The sequence below is a fragment of the Anser brachyrhynchus genome, assembly GCF_964034855.1.
Source record: "Anser brachyrhynchus genome assembly, contig: SCAFFOLD_197, whole genome shotgun sequence".
Classification (NCBI taxonomy): domain Eukaryota; kingdom Metazoa; phylum Chordata; class Aves; order Anseriformes; family Anatidae; genus Anser; species Anser brachyrhynchus.
Window position 1 is genome coordinate 3,517 of NW_027663534.1, and position 8,984 is coordinate 12,500.

General features: G+C 52.3%; 1 long non-coding RNA gene across 1 annotated transcript in view; it reads right to left on the reverse strand.

Annotated features, from left to right (window-relative positions):
• Positions 1-6,796: 6,796 nt before the first annotated feature.
• LOC308187327 overlaps positions 6,797-8,984 on the reverse strand; it is a 23,450-nt gene continuing 21,262 nt past the window's right edge. Inside the window, exon 2 of the long non-coding RNA XR_013944610.1 lies at positions 6,797-6,992. This is a non-coding gene — a long non-coding RNA (uncharacterized lncRNA). The remainder of the gene's footprint in view (positions 6,993-8,984) is intronic.

Below are 8,984 nucleotides of genomic sequence, written 5' to 3' on the forward strand. Positions count from 1 at the left end.
AGAGCAAGGCAAAGCAAAGCAGTGCAAACTCGTACAAGGAAAGTCCCAGCAGGGCCAGGAAAGGTAGAGCAAAGTAACGAAAGCAGTTGGAGGCAAGGCAAAGCAGAGCAGAGAAAGTAAAACCTAGAAGTGCCAGGAATACAAAGCGAAGCGAAGCAAGACAAAGGAAAGCGTGGCCTGAAAAAGCAAAAGAAAACACGGCCAGTGGAGGCAAAGCAGAGCAAGGCAAAGCAAAGCAGTGCGAACTCGTACAAGGGAAGTCCCAGCAGTGCCAGGAAAGGTAGAGCAAAGTAAAGAAAGCAGTTTGAGGCGAGGCAAAGCACTGCAGGGGTAGGAAAAGCAAAGCAGAGCAGAGAAGGTAAAACCAAGAGGCGCCAGGAATACGAAGCAAAGGAAAACAAAGGAAAGCATGGCCTGAAAAAGCATGGCCAGGAAAGGCAACGCAGAGCAAGGCAAAGCAAAGCAGTGCAAACTCGTACAAGGAAAGTCCCAGCAGTGCCAGGAAAGGTAGAGCAAACTAACGAAAGCAGTTTGAGGCGAGGCAAAGCACAGCAGGGGTAGGAAAAGCAAAGCAGAGCAGAGAAGGTAAAGCAAAGCCGTGGCAGGAATACAAAGCAAAGCAAAACAAAGGAAAGCGTGGCCTGAAAAAGCAAAAGAAAGCATGGCCAGTGGAGGCAAACTAGAGCAAGGCAAAGCAAAGCAAAGCAAAGCGAAGTAGCACGAGGAAAAGCATAACATTGCCAGGAAAGACAAAGCAAACAAAGCAAAGCAAAGCAATCTGAGGCAAAGCAAAGCAAAGCAGGGGCAGGAACAGCAGAGGAAAGTAGAGAAGGAAAAGCAAAAGTGTGCCCGGAAGAGCAGAGCAGAGCAAAGCAAAGCAGAGCAAGGAAAAACAAAGAGAAGCGAAGCACATGTAAGGAGCTGGCGGCCAGCCCTCCTGCCGGTTCCCAGTGTCTGCGGGGCAAAGACCGCAGGGCCCTCATGCCGGGTAGAGCTGGCGGCCAGACTCGGACGGTGGCTGTACCCTGCTCGCCCGCTCCCCGGCCTCCCTGACACCTCTTAGTCCGCCGTGACAGTGGGCAAGAACCATGTCTTGCTTTACCTGGTTTTATCTTTATTTATTTATTTATTTATTTATTTATTTATTTATTGTTGCCTTCCATCCAATGTAGTTGTGGGAATCATGTAGTTACTTACCGTCGTTGAAAACCTCACCCAACGCCGTCCCCAGACGAATAGCAGTGGGGCCCGCCTAGCGGCAGGCCACACGGCTGGGGCCACAGAACTGACCATGTCGGGTGGCCGGGCCTGCTGCCCCCACCCTCGAGTTGCGAGGGGACAGTGTCCGGGCTGCGGGGAGGCCCAGCTGTGTGTCTGAGGGTTTATGCGTTCCGAAATATACCGATCGCCTCCTCGGCAAAATCGTCGGGACGGTCTGCAAAGGAAGCCTAGCGCAGCACAGGAGAGCAGAGAAATGAAGAGGAAAGCCGAGCAAGGCAAAGCAAAGCAGTGCAAACTCGTACAAGGAAAGTCCCAGCAGTGCCAGGAAACGTAGAGCAGAGTAAAGAGAGCAGTTTGAGGCGAGGCAAAGCACAGCAGGGGTAGGAAAAGCAAAGCAGAGCAGAGAAGGTAAAGCAAAGCCGTGGCAGGAAAACAAAGCGAAGCAAGACAAGGGAAAGCATGGCCTGAAAAAGCATGGTCAGGAAAGGCAACGCAGAGCAAGGCAAAGCAAAGCGGTGCAAACTTGTACAAGGAAAGTCCCAGCAGTGCCAGGAAAGGTAGAGCAAAGTAAAGAAAGCAGTTTGAGGCAAGGCAAAGCACAGCAGGGGTAGGAAAAGCAAAGCAGAGCAGAGAAAGTAAAACCAAGAAGTGCCAGGAATAAAAGCAGAGCAAGACAAAGGAAAGCGTGGCCTGAAAAAGCATGTCCCGGAAAGGCAAAGCAGAGCAAGGCAAAGCAAAGCAGTGCAAACTTGTACAAGGAAAGTCCCAGCAGTGCCAGGAAACGTAGACAAAGTTACGAAAGCAGTTTGAGGCAAGGCAAAGCACAGCAGGGGTAGGAAAAGCAGAGCAGAGCAGAGAAAGTAAAACCAAGAGGTGCCTGGAATAAAAAGCAAAGCAAAACAAAGGAAAGCGTGGCCGGAAAAAGCACGGCCAGGAAAGGCAACGCAGAGCAAGGCAAAGCAAAGCAGTGCAAACTCGTACAAGGAAAGTCCCAGCAGTGCCAGGACACGTAGAGCAAAGTAAAGAAAGCAGTTTGAGGCGAGGCTAAGCACAGCAGGGGTAGGAAAAGCAAAGCAGAGCAGAGATGGTAAAGCAAAGCCGTGGCAGGAATACAAAGCGAAGCAAAACAAAGGAAAGCATGGCCTGAAAAAGCATGGTCAGGAAAGGCGACGCAGAGCAAGGCAAAGCGAAGCAGTGCAAACTTGTACAAGGAAAGTCCCAGCAGTGCCAGGAAAGGTAGAGCAAAGTAAAGAAAGCAGTTTGAGGCGAGGCAAAGCAGAGCAGGGGTAGGAAAAGCAAAGCAGAGCAGAGAAAGTAAAACCAAGAGGTGCCAGGAATACGAAGCGAAGCAAGACAAAGGAAAGCGTGGCCTGAAAAAGCACGGCCAGGAAAGGCAAAGCAGAGCAAGGCAAAGCAAAGCAGTGCAAACTCGTACAAGGAAAGTCCCAGCAGGGCCAGGAAACGTAGAGCAAAGTAAAGAAAGCAGTTTGAGGCAAGGCAAAGCACAGCAGGGGTAGGAAAAGCAAAGCAGAGCAGAGAAAGTAAAACCAAGAGGTGCCAGGAATACTAAGCGAAGCAAGACAAAGGAAAGCATGGCCCGAAAATGCAGGGTCAGGAAAAGCAAAGCGCGGCCAGGAAAACCAAAGTAAAAAGGTCCAGAAATAAAACAAAGCAATGCAATGAATATATATCTAAAGTAAAAAAAAAAAAAAAAAAAGGCAAAAAGAAACCCAAGCAAAGCAGGGCCAGGAAAAGCAAAGTAAAGCGTGTCCAGGAAAGGCAAAGCAGTGCAAGGCAGAGCAAAGCAAAGTGAAGTAGCACAACGAAAAGGAAAGCAGTGCCAGGAAATGTAGAGCAAAAGGAAGAAAGCAGTTTGAGGAAGCAAGGCAAAGCACAGCAGGGGTAGGAAAAGCAAAGCAGAGCAGAGAAGGTAAAGCAAAGCCGTGGCAGGAATACAAAGCAAAGCAAGACAAAGGAAAGCGTGGCCTGAAAAAGCAAAAGAAAACATGGCCAGTGGAGGCAAAGCAGAGCAAGGCAAAGCAAAGCAAAGCGAAGTAGCACGAGGAAAAGCAAAGCATTGCCAGGAAAGACAGAGCAAACAAAGCAAAGCAAAGCAATCTGAGGCAAAGCAAAGCAAAGCAGGGGCAAGAACAGCAGAGCAAAGTAGAGAAGGAAAAGCAAAAGTGTGCCCGGAAGAGCAGAGCAGAGCAAAGCAAAGCAGAGCAAGGAAAAAGAAAGAGAAGCGAAGCAAATGTAAGGAGCTGGCGGCCAGCCCTCCTGCCGGTTCCCAGTGTCTGCGGGGCAAAGACCGCAGGGCCCTCATGCCGGGTAGAGCTGGCGGCCAGACTCGGATGGCTAAACAATATATAGGGGTGGCTGGCCGGGGTGGGGGGGCCGGCTGCTCGGGAATAGGCTGGGCATCGGTCAGCGGGTGGTGAGCAATTGCATTGTGCATCACTTGTTTTCTTACACATTATTATTGTTAATACTATTATCATTATCACTATTATTATTATTATTGTTATTATTATATTCCTTATATTCCTTATATTATTATATTCCTGTCTTAATAAACTGTCTTTATCTCAACTCACCGGCTTCACTTTCCCGTTTCTCTCCCCCATCCCAGAGAGGGAGGGGGGAGGGTGAGCGAACGACTGTGTGGTGTTTAGCTGCCAGCCGGGTTAAACCACAACGTGGCTGTACCCTGCTCGCCCGCTCCCCGGCCTCCCTGACACCTCATAGTCCGCCGTGACAGCGGGCAAGAACCATGTCTTGCTTTACCTGGTTTTATCTTTATTTATTTATTTATTTATTGATTGTTGCCTTCCATCCAATGTAGTTGTGGGAATCATGTAGTTACTGATCGTCGTTCAAAACCTCACCCAACGCCGTCCCCAGACGGGGAGCAGTGGGGACCGCCTAGCAGCAGGCCACACGGCTGGGGCCACAGAACTGACCATGTCGGGTGGCCGGGCCTGCTGCCCCCACCCTCGAGTTGCGAGGGGACAGTGTCCGGGCTGCGGGGAGGCCCAGCTGTGTGTCTGAGGGTTTATGCGTTCCTAAATATACCGATCGCCTCATCGGCAAAATCGTCGGGACGGTCTGCAAAGGAAGCCTAGCGCAGCACAGGAGAGCAGAGAAATGAAGAGGAAAGCCGAGCAAGGCAAAGCAAAGCAGTGCAAACTCGTACAAGGAAAGTCCCAGCAGTGCCAGGAAACGTAGAGCAGAGTAAAGAGAGCAGTTTGAGGCGAGGCAAAGCACAGCAGGGGTAGGAAAAGCAAAGCAGAGCAGAGAAGGTAAAGCAAAGCCGTGGCAGGAAAACAAAGCGAAGCAAGACAAGGGAAAGCATGGCCTGAAAAAGCATGGTCAGGAAAGGCAACGCAGAGCAAGGCAAAGCAAAGCGGTGCAAACTTGTACAAGGAAAGTCCCAGCAGTGCCAGGAAAGGTAGAGCAAAGTAAAGAAAGCAGTTTGAGGCAAGGCAAAGCACAGCAGGGGTAGGAAAAGCAAAGCAGAGCAGAGAAAGTAAAACCAAGAAGTGCCAGGAATAAAAGCAGAGCAAGACAAAGGAAAGCGTGGCCTGAAAAAGCATGTCCCGGAAAGGCAAAGCAGAGCAAGGCAAAGCAAAGCAGTGCAAACTTGTACAAGGAAAGTCCCAGCAGTGCCAGGAAACGTAGACAAAGTTACGAAAGCAGTTTGAGGCAAGGCAAAGCACAGCAGGGGTAGGAAAAGCAGAGCAGAGCAGAGAAAGTAAAACCAAGAGGTGCCTGGAATAAAAAGCAAAGCAAAACAAAGGAAAGCGTGGCCGGAAAAAGCACGGCCAGGAAAGGCAACGCAGAGCAAGGCAAAGCAAAGCAGTGCAAACTCGTACAAGGAAAGTCCCAGCAGTGCCAGGACACGTAGAGCAAAGTAAAGAAAGCAGTTTGAGGCGAGGCTAAGCACAGCAGGGGTAGGAAAAGCAAAGCAGAGCAGAGATGGTAAAGCAAAGCCGTGGCAGGAATACAAAGCGAAGCAAAACAAAGGAAAGCATGGCCTGAAAAAGCATGGTCAGGAAAGGCGACGCAGAGCAAGGCAAAGCGAAGCAGTGCAAACTTGTACAAGGAAAGTCCCAGCAGTGCCAGGAAAGGTAGAGCAAAGTAAAGAAAGCAGTTTGAGGCGAGGCAAAGCAGAGCAGGGGTAGGAAAAGCAAAGCAGAGCAGAGAAAGTAAAACCAAGAGGTGCCAGGAATACGAAGCGAAGCAAGACAAAGGAAAGCGTGGCCTGAAAAAGCACGGCCAGGAAAGGCAAAGCAGAGCAAGGCAAAGCAAAGCAGTGCAAACTCGTACAAGGAAAGTCCCAGCAGGGCCAGGAAACGTAGAGCAAAGTAAAGAAAGCAGTTTGAGGCAAGGCAAAGCACAGCAGGGGTAGGAAAAGCAAAGCAGAGCAGAGAAAGTAAAACCAAGAGGTGCCAGGAATACTAAGCGAAGCAAGACAAAGGAAAGCATGGCCCGAAAATGCAGGGTCAGGAAAAGCAAAGCGCGGCCAGGAAAACCAAAGTAAAAAGGTCCAGAAATAAAACAAAGCAATGCAATGAATATATATCTAAAGTAAAAAAAAAAAAAAAAAAAGGCAAAAAGAAACCCAAGCAAAGCAGGGCCAGGAAAAGCAAAGTAAAGCGTGTCCAGGAAAGGCAAAGCAGTGCAAGGCAGAGCAAAGCAAAGTGAAGTAGCACAACGAAAAGGAAAGCAGTGCCAGGAAATGTAGAGCAAAAGGAAGAAAGCAGTTTGAGGAAGCAAGGCAAAGCACAGCAGGGGTAGGAAAAGCAAAGCAGAGCAGAGAAGGTAAAGCAAAGCCGTGGCAGGAATACAAAGCAAAGCAAGACAAAGGAAAGCGTGGCCTGAAAAAGCAAAAGAAAACATGGCCAGTGGAGGCAAAGCAGAGCAAGGCAAAGCAAAGCAAAGCGAAGTAGCACGAGGAAAAGCAAAGCATTGCCAGGAAAGACAGAGCAAACAAAGCAAAGCAAAGCAATCTGAGGCAAAGCAAAGCAAAGCAGGGGCAAGAACAGCAGAGCAAAGTAGAGAAGGAAAAGCAAAAGTGTGCCCGGAAGAGCAGAGCAGAGCAAAGCAAAGCAGAGCAAGGAAAAAGAAAGAGAAGCGAAGCAAATGTAAGGAGCTGGCGGCCAGCCCTCCTGCCGGTTCCCAGTGTCTGCGGGGCAAAGACCGCAGGGCCCTCATGCCGGGTAGAGCTGGCGGCCAGACTCGGATGGCTAAACAATATATAGGGGTGGCTGGCCGGGGTGGGGGGGCCGGCTGCTCGGGAATAGGCTGGGCATCGGTCAGCGGGTGGTGAGCAATTGCATTGTGCATCACTTGTTTTCTTACACATTATTATTGTTAATACTATTATCATTATCACTATTATTATTATTATTGTTATTATTATATTCCTTATATTCCTTATATTATTATATTCCTGTCTTAATAAACTGTCTTTATCTCAACTCACCGGCTTCACTTTCCCGTTTCTCTCCCCCATCCCAGAGAGGGAGGGGGGAGGGTGAGCGAACGACTGTGTGGTGTTTAGCTGCCAGCCGGGTTAAACCACAACGTGGCTGTACCCTGCTCGCCCGCTCCCCGGCCTCCCTGACACCTCATAGTCCGCCGTGACAGCGGGCAAGAACCATGTCTTGCTTTACCTGGTTTTATCTTTATTTATTTATTTATTTATTGATTGTTGCCTTCCATCCAATGTAGTTGTGGGAATCATGTAGTTACTGATCGTCGTTCAAAACCTCACCCAACGCCGTCCCCAGACGGGGAGCAGTGGGGACCGCCTAGCAGCAGGCCACACGGCTGGGGCCACAGAACTGACCATGTCGGGTGGCCGGGCCTGCTGCCCCCACCCTCGAGTTGCGAGGGGACAGTGTCCGGGCTGCGGGGAGGCCCAGCTGTGTGTCTGAGGGTTTATGCGTTCCTAAATATACCGATCGCCTCATCGGCAAAATCGTCGGGACGGTCTGCAAAGGAAGCCTAGCGCAGCACAGGAGAGCAGAGAAATGAAGAGGAAAGCCGAGCAAGGCAAAGCAAAGCCCTGCTAGGGAAAAGAATGCGGCATAATGAAAAGAAATGACAAGCAGGGCCAGGCAAAGCAAAGCGCGGCCAGGAAAACCAAAGCCAAAAGGTCCAAAAATAAAACAAAGCAATAAAATGAATATGTATCTATATTAACAAAAAAAAAAAAAAAAAAAAAAGAAGAAGAAGAAAAAAAGAAACAAAAACAACAACAAAAAAAAAGCAAAGCAATCTGACGCAAAGCAATCTGAGGCAAAGGAAAGCAAAGCAGGGGCGAGAACAGCAGAGGAACGCAGAGAAGGAAAAGCAAAACTGTGCCCGGAAGAGCAGAGCAAAGCAAAGCAAAGCAAGGAGAAACAAAGAGAAGCGAAGCAAATGCAAGGAGCTGGCGGCCAGCCCTCCTGCCGGTTCCCAGTGTCTGCGGGGCAAAGACCGCAGGGCCCTCATGCCGGGTACGGTCGGCAGTGCAAAGGGAAGAAATGCGAGACGAAGGAAAGCCTCGGAAGGAAAAGAAAGCCTTATCAGGAAAAGCATAGTCAAGCAGGGTCAGGAAAAGCAACGCGTAGCGGTGGCAGGAGAAGCATATCAAAGCAAAACAGTGCTGTGAAAACGAAACGTGTAGTTGCTTAGCGTGGTGCAAAGTCGCTCCCCCCCAGCCCAACCCGCCCCAGGCGAATAGGGGCCGGTAGCCGGGCTACGGGGAGGCGGGTGTTCGAGAAGGCGAGCTCGCGGCCGCGGCCCCCGGTTGCCTCGGGCCGCCCGTCGCTCTGACGTCAGAGGCAAACGCCTGGCCGAGAACGGCGTCCGGGTCTACCCGGAAGCCGAAGGACGCATGCGCGCGCATGTCCAAAGGCGTCCGTCGGTCGGTCGGTCGGTCAAGCGATTCCCGAGTGGGTCCGCCCAGGCGAAAAGCATCGAAAAGCGCCGGAAAGGTCCGAAAAGGCCCGAAAAGGTCCGAAAAGGGCCGGAACGGCCCGTACGAAAAGCGAAGGAAGGCAGACCGACCGACGGCGTTCGGTCCCGGCCGGCGGGTCTGCCGGTGTCCTCCTGCGGTTGCCGGGTGTACCGCGTCCTCCTGTGGCCGCCTAGTCTCCCCGTGTCCTCCTGCGGCCGCCGGGTCTATGCGGTCGCCGTGTTTGCATAGCCCGTGGCGACCTGTAGGGGTCGCTGCAGCGGGGCCGGCCGCGAGAACGGCGTCGGGGTCTGCCCGGCACCGACGGACGCGCGCGCGCACGTCCAAAGGCATCCGTCTGTCGGTCGGTCGCGCGGTTCCCGAGTGGGTCCGTCCACGCGAAAAGCAGCGAATAGCGCCGGAAAGGGCCGAAAAGGTCCGAAAAGGTCCGAAAAGGGCCGGAACGGCCCGTACGAAAAGCGAAGGAAGGCAGACCGACCGACGTCGTTCGGTCCCGGCCGGCGGGTCTGCCGGTGTCCTCCTGCGGTCGCCGGGTGTGCCGCGTCCTCCCGTGGCCGCCTAGTCTCCCCGTGTTCTCCTGCGGCCGCCAGGTCTACCGGGTCCCCCCGCGCCCCCTCGCGGCCGCCTGACGTACCCGTGTCCTCCCGCGGCCGCCAGGTCTACCCGGCCGCGGTCGCCATGTTTGCGTAGCCCGTGGCGACCTGTAGGGGTCGCTGCAGCGGGGCCGGCCGCGAGAACGGCGTCGGGGTCTGCCCGGCACCGACGGGCGCGCGCGCGCGCGCGCGCGTCCGAAGGCATC